We start from the raw sequence: 15225 nt of genomic DNA, 5'->3' as shown, positions 1-15225 counted from the left end.
GCTCCCACTGTGGGAGGTCCACTCAAAAATGTGGGGCTGAAATAGTGCTCGGGCAGTGATCCCCACTGGTGATCTGGGCCATCCTTTGGGCTCTCTGGTGAGAACCCTCAGCTTCCCGTCCTCAGTCTCTACCCTGATTGGCTGAGCAGGGGGTTATTGACAGGGAGGAGACTCAGGTCCTTGTTGTTCTCTTTTAAGACCAAGGAAATAAGTCAGAACCAGTCATATGTTTGATGAATTTTTCTGCTTCTCTGCATTAATGGTCTCTGAGCAGTTCATGATTCTCTCTAACATTGCAGTTCTCCTCAAATACTTGCTGAATAATTACTGTGCACTGTTGTTGGTCTGGAGCTCATCTGAGAACACTTTATTCAGGTCATTCAATGTGTGAAATTCAAGATCTGATGGTTAGTTTGAAAATCAGGGCTCTTGGGTCCTATTCCCAACTCTGCCACTGCCTGCCTATGTGACCTAAGACAAGTCAATTCTCCTTTCTCAGCCTTTGCTTCTCCCTCTTTCCAGTAGGGATAATAATGATCCACTCCTACCTACCTTATGGTATGTGGAGGCAGGGTTGGCACTAAGTTTTTTGCCTCCCCAAGCAAAAAAAATGTTGTCTGCCCTCCCATCGCCCTGCTGCCCGAGCCCTGGGTTCTCCCCTCCCCACCTGCACCCCTGCCTCCCAGCTCTGGGCCTCCCACCACTGCACCCCTGCTGCCCCAGCCCTGGGCTCTCCCCACACACCCTGTGCTGCCCCAGCTCTTGACTCTCCCCTTCCCCTACCAGTGCTCCCCCACCCACACACCCCCGGCTGCCCCAGCCCGCGGCTCCTCCCCCACCTGCACCCTCCTTCCGCCCCAGCCCTGGGTCACTGGTAACTTGCTCCCAGTTTAATAGAATAGAAAAAAGAGAGGATTGAATGTGTAACAGGGAGTTTGGTAAATCTTGGTTATTTTATTTTTGCAACAGGCTCCTGTCCACCTCCAGTAGAGTTTTCAGTCCCAATGGCAACTTACTTACCAAATGTAATACAGACTAGTCCATGCCTCCCAAGTGGATTTGGTTCTTGTTCTTCTGCACATTGTAGCCCGTGGAGGACAAGGACCTGCAAATGTGTCTTCACGTGCCTTTTTTTCATTGATGAAAACATAAACTAGACCCTTAGAGGATTGGAACTGATTTCAGCTGGGGAACATGTTTGCTAGATTTTTATGCATTTGCACAGGAAAATGTTGAGTGTTTCTGTTTATCCCTAGTCAGTGGAGCTCCTGAACATAATGGAAATGGACATGCAATTATTTTTTGTTGAAGGACCGGGCTTTTAAGGGGGCATTTGGATTTGAACCAAAGCCCCTTGAAGCTGCAGTCAAACGCTCTACCACTGAGCTATACCCCCCTGACAATTACATTGGCAAGTCAGTGATCTCAAGGATCTTGAAACCTGAGAGTGGAGTTCATTTCTTCCACACCAGTGTTGCTGTCTGTGCATCCTGGAGCTTTGGGGTGAGTGGGAAACGCCCACAACTAGCTTGTCAGTATCAACAAAGGAGCAGCCGACATCAGGACCAACGAGACGTGCTGGTGGCCCATCAGGAAGAATCCACTCTCCCAGAGACTTCTCGGCGAGGGCACGGTACACAATGGGGGCTACCTACCCGCCACGTCCCAGCAAGGGTCTTTCTAGTCCCACTTTAGTGTTACCCAATTTCTAATCAGTCTTTGGCCCAGATTCCTCCTGAGCGGCACCAGCACATACCTGGGCCCCTGCTAGTGTCAAATCTGCCTTGAGCTGGGACCCAGCTTGGCAAAGAGCCTGCAGCCCCTCTGTGCTGGGAGTGAGAGCAGCCCTGGCACTGGGCAGGGCAGCCCTGAGGAATGAACCCAATGTGCCCGTGAGGCCCTGATCCAGAACCTCTGCCAGGCAGCTCGTGCTGCTCGGGCGTCTCTAGTCTCTGGCGAGGATTCAAAGCTTCTCTGCTCCAGGGGAACCCCTGGGGAGGGAGGCAGGGCTCCTGCAGGATAAATCTTCCTGCCGGCAGAGCTCTGGTCCCCTCATGGGCACAGGGCGTTGCACACGGCACCCACCACATGCACACACCCCTTTGTGGGGAGAATCAGCTCCGGGATATTGGGGTCAAACCCTTCCCACTTCCTCCCTGCAAACCTTCTCCTGGCTTCAGTGAGGGAATGGGGGCGTGAGGGGCTAGTGCGGTAACAGCAGCAGCGTGGCTGTGGGGCTCGGCCGGAGGCTGGGGCCAGTCGCCTGAGCATGAACCCAGCCGACCCCAGGAGATGGACCCTGGTCACCAGCCCAACCCACCACGCGGCTGCTGCCGCTGCCCGTTAGTGCGAGCTCCCACAGACCACGCTGGGGAGAGCCCCCAGCTGCAGGGGAGATGCCCCTGAGTGCCTGGCAGGGCCCAGCTCCTGGCTGACCTGCCCTGCTGGGGGTCAGGGGGCTGGGTGACAGGGGGGCATTGGCTCTGGGGTGGGACTGTCACTTCCTCCCCTGCCAAGCCAACAGGATCACAGCAAACGAAACCAGCTCGGCCGGCAGGGGAAGAGTTCAGTCCAGGGCCTGGTGCATTCTGGGAGCAGGGGCGGTGCAGACAACGGGCAGTTACGGGGCAGCTCTGAACACTCCGCGCAGAACTGCCTGTCCTGTCCCGCAGCCCCTGGTACAGGGGGCTTTTCGCCATAGTTTTAATCAGGCCAATAAATTGAACCACACCCCTGTTAAATCATTGCTCAGCCCGAGTCCTTCACCCACATTTCTTAGGGCATTGGGTGTTTCATTTCCTGCCTCCATTTCACACAGAGACACAATTTTCTTTGCACAGATCCATGAACAGCAAAACCTCCCTGTGTCTCTGGTCTGAGCCAGGGCATTCGATTCCAGTGAACCCTTCTCTCCTGCAGTGGCAATGGTCAGACAGAGGGGACGTGGCACCTGCATCCCTGCCAGGGAGATATTGGCTCGGCTCTTTCTTTCTGCTGCTGTTGTTAGTCCATGAAACATCAAGGGTGGAATGCAAGGCTCAGTTCATGCACCAGTCCCCTGAAAAATTTCAGTGCCCCAGAGAAATCCTGCCACCTGATATTGGAATGATGTGCTGGAGATTTGACTAGGAAAGGGACTGTCTGAATTGTCAGAGTGGGGAATGAACAACAATCTACAGCAATGTCATTAACACAAACACACTCTCATCCTGCTCCAGCCGGAAGGGAAATGGGCAGGAATTCTCGCTGTTCACCCAAGGACACACTTACACTGATGCACAGCCATGAATGTGCTGGGGAAGCTGGTCTGAGCAAACAATTTGAAGAGACAAGTCAGTGAGAACTGAATTATCGTGTAGTAAAACAATTATACATCAAGTAGTTGTGGCCGAGTGGTTAAGGCGATGGATTAGAAATCCATTGGGGTTGCCCCGCAGGTTCAAATCCTGCCAACTACGCAAGCACTGCACTGTTGTTATGATTACTCTAGTTTTAGTGCCTGAGCATTCACAGTGCAAACTGGAGCTAAATCTAGTTTCACTCTGTCTACACTTAAAATGCTGCTGTGGCACCTGCTATAGCACTCTGGAGTAGACAGTCAGTAGAGAGGTTTTCCCATCCCTGTAATAGCTGCATTGACAGAACAATTCTTCCTTTTCTTTAGCACTATCTAACCAGGGCTTAGGTCACTGTAACTATATGGGTGGACAGGGGGTTTCATACCCTGAGAGACGCCGCTCTGCCAGTGAAGTGCCCAGCGTACACCAGCCCTTAGATCCCTTTTGGTATTTCAATGCAGGCACTGACCTGTGAGAGGAAAACATCAGCTCACAAACACACAGACTGAATTCCCCACATTTAATCTCGCTGCACTTTCCAGAAAGTCACAAAATTCAATTCATTCTTGCTAGGACAGAGAAAAAATAATTGACACTAAGTTTTTGTCTTGGTTAAATAAAATTAAGTGTTTAATTAATATAGTAAAAATCTGTCCTGATTCCTCTAACTAACACCACAGCGTGAAATAGGAACAGAGACAAATCTTGTCAGTGATGACTAATTTTGCAAGTGATCTTCCCATTATTAATTTCCATGCTGCCCCCATTGGAGGTCTGGGCATCTCCAATGTCATAGCTCTGCATTCACCTTCCCCTTAGAATTGTTATCGGACATTGGCCTTTCTCTGCATGGGGCTCGGGTCACTTGCTGGAGGATTCCCTGCACGTTGAAGTTCTTAAACCACGATTTGAGGACTTCGATAACTCAGACATAGGTTAGGGGTTTGTTACAGGAGTGGGTGGGTGAGATTCTGTGGCCTGCATTGTGCAGGAGGTCAGACTAGATGATCATAATGGTCCCTTCTGACCTTAAGTCTATGAATCGATTAATCTATTCCCAAATTTGGAAAATTGTGCAGTTCAGAATATGAATAGTGACCTCGTCTCCTTCCTGCACCTGCTCTACATTGCTCCACAGCAGCTTCTCCACCTGCAGTCACCCCAGCACTGCAGTGCAGCTGCCCAGGGTTCAGCAGGAGCCCCTGGCAAGGACCGTGGGTGCAGCTAACAGCCCGGTGTGCCTGGCAATGAGGCAGCTGTAAAAAAGCAACACCCCCCCCCCGGCCAGAAGTAGAGACTGAATTCCCCAATTATAACATCATGACCCGCTGTAGAAAGCCACACGTGTCAGTTGTATTTTCACAGGGAGATGCAAAAATCAAGTGACACCAATTTTTAAGTTGAGTAAATAAAGTTGAGGTGATAGTTATTAACTTCCCAAAAATATACTAAAGATCCCTCAACATAACACCTGAAGGTGAAATATGAACAGAGACAAACCTTGTCAGCAAAGGCTCATTTCCCAAACTATCCTCAAAATGTTACTAATTCCCACCCCTCCTCCACAGGAGCTCTGTGCAGTGTAACTGTTCTGCAGGCAGCTTCCCATTAAATGCTGTTGTGGGACATTCCCAGGCCTGGAAATGTACCAACGACAGAATTTGAAGAGCAAACCTGGCTCCCCGCACCAGGCGGGATTTGAGTGTTTTGTCTTTGTCACTTAGTCTTTGTCAATAGTACAGACGCCAGGGGCAGGACTCCAGGCTCTGCTTGAGGGATCCTGGCACAGGGCTGAGGGAGGAGAAAGGATTGTAGATTCTCACCTGCCCTCTGGAGAGGAGGTAATAATTGAAGGGGGCATTTCCCACTCCTCCCCTCCTCAGTGTCCCTGGGCTGGAATTCTACATTCCACAGGGCCAAATGAGGGGGTGATGCCATGTGGTTAATGAAAACCAGGGCTCCAGGTGAGATTTGAACTCACAACCTCAGCATAGCTTCTCTCAGCACTGCCTTATAAGTACTGTGCACTAACCAATTGTACCACTGGAGCACCTGTTGGATAGTATTTTCTGAAACCCCCCTAGGCTGATAAAGCCAAGGCATGACCCCCAAAACATTCTCAGTGGGGCTGGGAGCAGGTAGCGACAAGTGTTGTACTTGGTGGGGTGGATTCTTCTTAAGGGTCCCAGGCCCCATTTCACCCTTTTGTTCTTCCCTGGGTAATAACCGAGCTGGTTAAGACTCAATGGAGAGTCTTGCTGCAGACCAACAGATCTGAAATCACTGATAAGCAGCTCTAAGCATTAGTCCTGCTTTGGGAGAGTGTCTCTCATGCAAGAAACTGCCCAGTCTGCACTAGCAGTGAGGCTCCCTCACTAACAGCTGAAATCAGGGAGAGCTGTGTGAAGTGCAGGGCCCCAGGGGGGCCTGAACAGGGGGGAACAACACCCCAGGGCTTTTAAAAATGGGAGGGCTCTGCCTTGCCACTTTGTAATGACCGTAAGGGCGAGTGAGGGGGGGAGGGGACGGAGAGCAGTGAGCGGGAGGAGGGGTCTTGGGGGATGAGGCAGCGTAGGAGCCTCTTGTGGGAAATATCTCCTGCCCCACTGCCAAAAGGAGCCCCTTGAGTGGGAACGGTCAGAGGCCCCACTCGGGGGCTGGCCCTGCTTTCCTACCTGCTTTTCAACTGCTGCAAAAACATCCCGAGCAGAGAAGCAACAGGCCAAAATACTTTTAAGCAGCTGCCAAAGTAGCTCAGTTGGGTGCGTGTTAGACTGAAGATCTAAAGGTCCCTGGCTTAACCCCAGCCTCTGGCAGCTTGTTCTCTGGAAGCACAGCGGTGCCTGCACCCAAGGTGAGCAGGGCTGGCCTAGGGCAAAGCAATTCTGGGGGCCCTTTCCATTAAAAAAGTTGCCATACTGTATTCTCATGGGGCCCTGAGAGATGAGAGCTGTCTTTCCGAACGTGGTGGCCCTCAGGAATGGTGCCAGAGGGCTGCTGGGCAGTGGCAGGCAGGCATTGGGGATGAAAACTCCTCTGCGCAGTTGAGCAAGGGCAGTGCCCTGGAAGGGGCATCTGTGAAAGTGGCCATGTGGAAGGTGGCAGGGATTTGGGGGCCCAGGAGGAGGTGCTTGCTGTTCAGTGCCTTGGAGCAGCTGGACTTGGCCATGGTGGGTGTTCAGGAAATGCACATTAACAACTCTAGGGTAGCTCAATAGGCAGAGGGTGATTGGAGGAAAGGCCTCCTGGACAGGGAAGAATGATGGGGCTGGAGTCTTGTTCTTCACATTCACGGTGCGAGTACAGAAGGTGGTGGAGCTTAGACCAGGGAGGGCATTGCTGGTGGGCTTTGTGCTCTGTGGCACTGATTACTGCTATATTAGTGTGTATGGTCCCCAGTTAAGGCATGAGAGGGAAGATCAAAGGCTCCCTTCCTCAGGACTGCATGATGTTTGGTGTTGGGGGGGATTTTAATTGTGTCAGCCGGCCTGAGGCCCGCTGGTCCTGTTTTTCCAACCTTCAGAAGAAACATTTTTACAATGAGCACTACCTGGCGCAGGTCTGTAGTGAGGTCGGCTTAGAGGAGCTCACACCAGCCACAGAGGGGGTTCACCTTTCTGCGGGGACAGGCCAGGACTCGCATTGACCAGATTTATGCTCAGCTTTTGTGTCTTTAGCATGTTGCTTCTCAGATTCTTTCTTGGCCTGACTTGTTAGACTTTGACAATTAACAGGCCAGAGTTTGTGCACCTCCCTATTATCCTCACTAGGATCTGATTTCCAAATTTTGAGGAATGACTTTTTGCCTCTAACAGCCTCCATTACTCTGACGTTTACCTAGAGTGGCTTTCTGCTGGTCCTCCTATTGTCGTTTCTGATTTAGGGCAAACGTTTCATCTGAGCCTCTAACTGCGGTGGTTTTAAACGCTCTGCATGCTGCTTGCAGGCACCTAACACTTGTGACAGCAGCTCCTTTTAATTCCCATCTAACCATCTGTACTTATGCCGATAGGTCGACTTTAGGTCTTTAACTTTGAGCGGTAGCTGAGAAGATGTTAAATCGGGCAGAAACCCATTCGACAAACCTCTTCATTTCCTTGTTATTTCCTGACTTAGTCATTCATGGCCTTTTCCTTATTTCCTGGTTGAGGCGGCGGCCTGCCAGGGAGCTCCCCGGCACCTCTGGCTGCCTGGGCTGAATGCAAGAGGCAGGTCTGGGCGTGGCGAGGGCCTCCTGTCCCGGAATGAGGCTGCAGTGCTTCCTGGTCCCCTTTTCCCACCACCCCGGCAGGCGGCTGCTGCGGGAGAACACGAGGGAGGCTCTCGGGGCGCTGGGCAGCGCTGTGTGTGTGGCTGTCAGGGGAAAGAGCCGAGGCTCCCGACTCGACCTGCCATTGACTCGCGTGGCTCTGGCGCGTCGTCAGCCGGGCGGGCCAGGCCGCGGACGTGACTCAGGCTTGGGCCGCATGGCCGCGCTTTCCTGACGAGGCATGAGGCAGGCCAAGAGCTTTGCACAGCGTACAGGGAAGTGGGAGGGAGGCGTCTTTGAGCCGGCCTGTCTCCTCCGCTTCTCCCTTGCCGCTTGGGCGGAGGCGGGAAGGGAGCGAAATGTTCCCGGCTGAAGGTTTTGCGCTCGGCCTTGAGGATTAAACCTGAGCCTCCGGCACGGCTGCTGGGAGATGCGCTTTTGCAGCGCGGCCCCCACACTCTTGTAGGCAGCAGGTGAATCCACTGTGTCCAGGAGGGAGCCTTCGAGGCGGCAAAAGGGGAACATCACGGCTCCCAGCAGACCTTGAGGAGCCCACAAGGAGCCTTCAGTGGCAGCCCTGGGGGAGCATAACCCCCCCTCCTTTCCATTAACAGCTGCACTCACTGACCCATGATACCACAGAGACACCTACCAGCAGCTGGTTTGCCAGGGCCGCTGCCCAGCACCCTGCAGCGCTTCCTGCCAGTGCCAGAGCTCACCAGGCGCTAGCCTGGAGCCAGGGCCGCTAGGCGCTGCTGAAGAAAAGCCAGCAGAGTGACACAGTGGAAGCGTCCTGTGCCCAGCACACAGAGGTGGATCAATCAAAACCCTATTTTGCCAGCACCAGGCCTCCTGCTTCTTACACTGGGCCTGCAAGCGAGGGGGCGGCTGGCACGGTGCCAAGAGTCTAACCTGTGAGGCAGGAGGCGGCTGACGCCTGCAGCCTGCTGGGGAGCTCCCAGAAGCTTTAAGTGACAGAGACTCCTCAATGCCCTTAGTAACAAGGATTTGGGGGTCACAGAGGCCAGTAAGGGGGGTCACTATGTCGGCCTTATAACCCTGGGTGTCAGGTCACTGTGCAGCTTTGATCTAGAGCTCGGATCCCAACAACCGACCAGCAGCCCACAGCCTCCCCCTGGGTCTGCCCCACCTGGTTACTCCTTACAGGCCGACCTTACCCCCCTTCCAGCCCCGGATTCACCCCCTAATCATCCTACTGCCACTCAGAGCCACAGCCGTGGAGGTGCTGAAGGAGGGAGGGGTGACTCCAGGGTGGGGTTCTTCTCTAAAGATGGCTGGCAGAAAGGTGGTGCTGAGCTCTGTCAGCCACCTGCCCAGGTGCCTCGCTGCCAGGGGATGCAGACATTTCTCTAAGGCACATAAAGGGGCTATTTAGTGTTGAAGCAAATGCGAGGAATGTGCATTTATGAGAGGAAATTTCCATCTCTTCAACAGCTGTACATCGGGGCTCCAGTGGCCTAATGGATAAGGCATTGGCTTCTGAAGCCAGAGATTGTGGGTTCAAGTCCCATCTGGGGTGAAGATCTACTTCTTTCCTCTATATTGCAAGGAAAGGGCCTTATTTTCAACCAGGAAGCTGGGAGATGTTTCTTTGTTTGAGCACAAAGTCCTGGATCTTGGGAACAATCACCAAGGATATTAGAAGGCTCAGTCTGGTGACCTAATGGATGCAACCACACACCCCCAGCCCAGGGCAGCCCCATCTGAGAAGCAGGATCCATGGAGCAACATTCCCCTCCTGCCCTGACAGGTGGGCTGTGCAGATGATGGTGGAGGGCAGCAGGATGGGAGGTTGCAGTAGCGCTGCCTGGGCTGTATCTGCGCCAAGGATAAATGGAAGGGGTCATGCAGCCTGTGCCTGACACTCCACAGTGCTACATTCACTCCAGGAACAAGTCAAATCCTGCACCAAGGGTGGTGAATTCCCATGTGAGCACACAGTGCCCTGTGCACCACACATGCTGCACACACATCAACTGCAGCAAAAGAGACACAAACTGCACACTGAGGAGACAGCTGGTTTGTTTCCAGGTTGCTTTTATTTCCAAAAGTACTGAGGTGTGATCTCTCTTCTTTTTCCATAGGCAGAAACGCAATGGAGGAGAATCTCACATCCCTGAGCTGCCAGGTGACAGTGGCAGGAAGAAAACGCACTGCAATGAAATTTAAAAAACACTCATAAATAATTTAACAATGAGAAGTAATTAAATAAAAAAAAATCCAATGGGGACACATGCTGGTGGCTTGTTCCCACCCCAGAGAGCGAGGGGCAGGGAGTGTGTGAAAGGCAGGTGGTTAAGTCTGAGGGAGCATATTCATATTTCATACAAGTTAAACAAATTATAGCAGACAGCTACAAAATACTCCATTTGGTAACATCAATACAGAATATATAAATCTACAAGCAATACAGCCATACACAGGGTGTCCACTTAATACCAGAGTTCCCACGGCCAAATAGCTGGAAGTGCCTTCACAGTCACTGCTAAACGAAACAACATTGTGCAGAACCAAGAGCAGCCCTGCTGTGCTGTTAGGAAGCCTGCAGGAGACCCAGCAAATCAATCTATGATTCTGTGCTTCTGCTTAGTAGTTACCAAGTGTGATCAATGGAAGCGGGGGGGAGGGTTGCTCCCTTTTTTGGACACCCAGCCAGCCAGTAGCTATAAAATCCCTCGGAGGCCTGGTCTACACTATGACTTTAGGTTGAATTCAGCAGCGTTACCTCGATTTAACCCTGGACCCATCCACACGACAAAGCCCTTTTTTTCAAATTAAAGGGCTCTTTAAATCGATTTCTTTACTCCACCTCCAACGAGGGGATTAGCACTGAACTCAGCCTCGCCTGGTCGAATTTAGGTAGTGGTGTACACAATTTGAAGGTATTAGCCTCCAGAGCTATCCCAGAGTGCTCCATTGTGACCACTCTGGACAGCACTCTCAACTCAGATGCACTGGCCAGATAGACAGGAAAAGGCCTGCAAACTTCTTAATTTCATTTCCTGTTTGGCCAGCGTAGTCTGCTGATCAGCACAGGTGACCATGCAGAGCTCATCCCCATGATGTGCACAGTGCCGGGGCACATTGCCCAGCCCATACTTTGTGAGAAGTCTATGACCATGTCTAGGTCCTCCTCACTCTTGTCACCGCACTGCTGTCGCCTCCTTGCCTGGTTTTGCTTTTGCAGCTTCTGGTTCTGCGCTGAGAAAAGGTGTGAAACAATTGTCTGCCATTGCTCTGATGGAGGAGGGGCGACTGACGGCATGGCTTACAGGGAATTAAAATCAACAAAAGGGGTGGCTTTGCATCAAGAAGAAACACAAACAACTGTCACACAGAATGGCCCTCAAGGATTGAACTCAAAACCGTGGGTTTAGCAGGCCGTTGATTTCACAAACAAATCAGGGTCAATTTCTTGTTTTGATCCATCTAGCTTTTTTATCTTAGGCTGGTAGCAAACAGGGCAGTACAACTGCTAGCCATCGTCTCCTCTCTCTGGTTGCTTGGCAGAAGATGGGAATGAGCTGGCTGAGTCACTCCCTTGTCTGCCCAGGGCACCCAACTGATCCTTCACTGAGATCAGCCATAAAAGAGCACCTAGGGAGTACAATGACAATGGCTACCAATCATAATGCACCTTCTGCTGCCAAAAAGACAATGAGCTGCTGCTGTGTAGCAATGCAGTCCTGCATGTCTGCCAGAACCCAGGAGACGTGCCGGTGCGGACGGTGGGAGTAGCTGAGCGGCTCCATGCTTGCCGTGGTATGGCTGCTCTGCTCAGGTAACCCAGGAAAAAAGGTGCGAAATGATTGTCTGCTGTTGCTTTCACGCGGAGGGAGGGAGGGCGAGGAGGGTCTGGATGACATGTACCCAGAATCACCCAAGCGACACTGTTTTTGCTCCATCAGGCATTGGGATCTCAACCCAGAATCCCAATGGACAGCGGAGATTGTGGATAGCTACCCACAGCTACTCAAATTGCAACGCCCAGAAGTCACGCTCCTTTGGTACTGTGGATGCAGTCCAGTGACTTAATGCACTTAGAGCCCTTTGTGTTGGGACACACACAATCGACTGTATAAAAACAATTCCTAAAAACACTTCTATAAATTTGACCTAATTTCATAGTGTAGATAGACCCCAAGACACTTGATCACAGCATGGATAGGCTAAGAGACTACTGCCACACTTTGGCCTGGTTTACACTGGGTGAAGGGTGGGGAACAGGTCAATGGGAAACACAAAACTTCAGCCTACAAGAATAGTGAGCTTGGAAGTTGATATATCTTATTGTGACTTACCTCCTGTCCTCACAGCACAGGATTGACAGGTGGGGGCTCCCCATCCACTCCACTCCACTCCACTCCACTCCCACCCTGGTGTTGCAGAATCAACAGAGCACATTCAGTGATTGATTTACTACCTGCAGACAAAAGACAATAAATCAAAGTCCAACAGATGACTTACTACCCAAAAATTCAGTGAACAAAAGTGGCAATATACCCTTTGGATCTGGGCTCAAAGGGCTGGAAAACATGAGGCTGACACCCCCTTGGCTGTTACACAGCCTCTCTGCCCCCACTGCTTTCACCTCGCCATGACGAGCTCCCATGACACGCACCAAACACCATCTGCTGCTGACTTTGAAAATTAGGTAACTAAGTGAGGATCACTTCCTGAAATGACTCCAATCTGAGGATTTCAAAGCAAGAACCATTAACACAGAATGCTGTTATTCAGAGAGGAAGTCTTTCAGCCTCCCTCCTCTCGCTGGTTCCTCTCCTTCCCTTCTGTTCAAAGACACCAGTTCCCCTGTGACACCTACTTTGCAATAAACCCACCCACTGACCTGTGACTAGCAGTCTCTCACCGTTAACCTTCCAGCAAAACCGGACCAAAGAAAGTGTATGCGAGCGCTGTAGCCTACAGCCCCGTTGCTCTTCTTCGGTTCCTTCCCACAGAATCTTTCTGACTCCATACCAGTCCAGTTCCTTTGCTGTTGCTTTTTGTTCCTAACTTTCCACTGCACACACATGGTATAACCCTTACCCTGAGCTGATTCTCCCGGCTTGTGCTCAACAATGGCAGCGAAGGAGACACACGCCCGGCGCAAAGACACCTCCTCCCACTTCCTATGCACGCCAGTGCAAGCTCTGGCCTGCCTCACGCCTCGTCAGGAAAGCGCCGCCATGCGCGCCCAAGTCTGAGTCACGTCCGCAGCCCGCCCCGCCCGGCTGACGGCCCCGCGCCAGAGCCACCCAGCGAGTCAATGGCAGGTCGAGTCCGGAGCCTCGGCTCTTTCCCCCGAACAGCCACACACACAGCGCTGCCCTGGGCGCCCCCAGAGCACCTCCCTCGTGTTCTCCGCAGCAGCCGCCTGCCGGAGGGTGGTGGGAAAAGGGGGACCAGGAAGCGCACTGCAGCCTCAGGCCAGGACAGGAGGCCCTCGCCACGCCCAGGCCTGCCTCTTTGCCTTCCCGGCCCAGGCAAGCCAGAGGTGCCGGGAGCTGCCTGGCAGACGCTGCCAGCTTCGCCTCAGCCACCTCTTGCCTCTGTGGCGCCTAGGCTCTTGCAGTGCTCTGGGCTGGTCACCGGCTCGCTTGAAGGCCCAGAGGGGGAAAGAAATGCCAAGCGCACGAGCATGAGGATGGCTTCGATCCATTGACCTCTTGGTTATGGGTCCAGCACACTCCTGCTGCTCCACTCTGCTACTTCTTCCCACTCTCCCCTGCCACCTATACTTACGCACACTATCCGGATTAGTGCCTTTACATGCACCTCGCTCTGCAGGACAGATGCGCAGGCTGCCAGGCAGCTGCCCTGGTCAGCAGGATTTTACAGCTAGCTTCTACAGGGTAAAAAGGATCTAGTTGAAGTTTGAGATCCCATTGGGGCTGGGTAGCTGAGTGCTGGAGACGGGAGCACTTCTTAAACGCTGTTTCCAGTTACACTTGTGGGGACGGGGTCCAGCCTTGGATCCGTGTTCTGCAGCAGGCAAGCACCTCTGGCTCAATAAGCCCCGCTTCGTATTAGCAGACTAAAACGCTGGAGCAGAATGCACCACGCCTTGCAAAGGAAGAGGAGCTGATCTCGAACAAAAGTCAACATTTTATTAAGATGAGGTTCAAAAGAAAAAAAAAGTGCACTGGTCACAGAAGTTTCGGCGTAGAAGTTTTTCTGGTGCTCAGGGAACAACGTACACACCTGGCGTACGATCCAAGGGGTGCAAAGTTCAGTTTAAATGGGGTGGCATAAGGAATCACATAATCTGCAATAGCCTGACTGGGAGGTAAAAGGTTAACGTAAGACACCAGAGAGTTAGGAGGGTATATGTTGTCCATATGAGGGACTACGTTCTGGGTGTGGAGTATAACGAAATGTTACTGACGTGATGAGGATGGATTGACCCGCTGTTAGGTGAGTTTTAACGCTCGGTGCTTTTGGAATCTTTGCCACAATCTAGTTGGAAGCTTAGGGTCAGTATGAAGTCTGCCACTGCCATCTGTTGGTGATCTGTCATCAAGGCCTTTGGAGGCCTGATGTCATTTGTATTGGTTACACACCCACCCCAGATTGCATGATGAGTGCTTATTCAAACGGTCATTTCAGCTGCTGCGGGATCCCCAGTCTCTTTGTTATTGGGAGCAGGAATAATCCAGTGTATTTTCCTGTTGATTTTGGATCAAGGACAGAGTAACTGTACCTGGCATTTTGAGGCCTGAGAGCGTCACCTCTCGCCAGAAAGGTACTCACCATTTAGGGGTATGGAGTTCCTAACGGCAGCATGTGGAGGAAGGTAGGAAATGGATGTTTGTTGGTCTCTTGCAGGTGCTACTGATGTCACTTTCTGCTGTCTAATGGTGTGGAAAGACAGAGGCAGTGAGTAGTAGTTTGAATCTCTTCAAATTGTTGTGAGATGCTGCAGTTGCTCATCCTAAGCTTTCTATGCCGTTAGATCTTTTCACGGTGTATTTTGGTCCCAGAGAGGTAAAAAGGCGTGTTGTTAGGAAGTAAGGTAGCAAATGTTAGTTGCAGAGGTGGTACATGTGCCACAGAAATCTTGTGCCCTGCCCCTGCCCCTGCTCCTGGGTTCAAGAGTCCAGCTATTTGCATAAACCCACCCACTGGACCCTGTGACTAACAATCTGCCCTGCTAACTCTTCCAGCAAAACAGGCCAAAGAAAGTGGTATGCGAGCGGCTGTACCACAGCCCCGGTGCTCTTTCTCGGTTTCCTTCCCACAGAACTTTCCCCTCCATAGCAGTCCAGTTCCTTGCTGTTGCTTGGCTAACCACTGCATGCATGTGCTATTTCTGCATGCCCTGAGCTGATTCCTCCCAGCTTTTTGTGCTCAATACAGCCTTGCCTGTCCATGTCTCTCAGGGCACAATGGGTCAGCACATTCGGCTGTTAGCATCCAGAAAGGATGGTGGTTCCGAGCTCACCCAGGGATGACGCTTCAAGCCTGTGCTGCTTCCTTGCTTCCCGAGGCCTGTGGGGAGCCTCAAAGGTCCCCATTTTGCTGCCCAGTGCTTTCAGGCCGGTCGGTCCAAAGAGCAGGCTGGATGCCATCTCAGAAACCCATCTGCGCCAGCAGTCAAGCCGAGGCCCAGGCTTA

At 52.1% G+C, this 15225-nt stretch overlaps 4 non-coding genes and 1 pseudogene across 4 annotated transcripts; 2 read left to right on the top strand and 3 right to left on the bottom strand.

The window, feature by feature from the left end:
- LOC120384957 overlaps positions 1-15225 on the bottom strand; it is a 394265-nt pseudogene that overhangs the window by 105936 nt on the left and 273104 nt on the right.
- TRNAC-GCA lies at positions 1325-1396 on the bottom strand. The gene has a single exon. It is a non-coding gene; the product is annotated as a tRNA-Cys (tRNA).
- TRNAS-AGA lies at positions 3379-3458 on the top strand. The gene has a single exon. It is a non-coding gene; the product is annotated as a tRNA-Ser (tRNA).
- Positions 5295-5388, bottom strand: TRNAI-UAU. Its single transcript has 2 exons — positions 5351-5388; positions 5295-5330 (listed from the first exon to the last, which is right to left on the bottom strand). It is a non-coding gene; the product is annotated as a tRNA-Ile (tRNA).
- Positions 9055-9127, top strand: TRNAQ-CUG. Its single transcript has one exon. It is a non-coding gene; the product is annotated as a tRNA-Gln (tRNA).

The sequence above is a fragment of the Mauremys reevesii genome, linkage group 17 (genome assembly GCF_016161935.1).
Source record: "Mauremys reevesii isolate NIE-2019 linkage group 17, ASM1616193v1, whole genome shotgun sequence".
In the NCBI taxonomy this organism is placed as follows: domain Eukaryota; kingdom Metazoa; phylum Chordata; order Testudines; family Geoemydidae; genus Mauremys; species Mauremys reevesii.
Note: the sequence above shows the minus strand (reverse complement) of the source record. Positions and strands in the feature narration are given on the sequence as shown.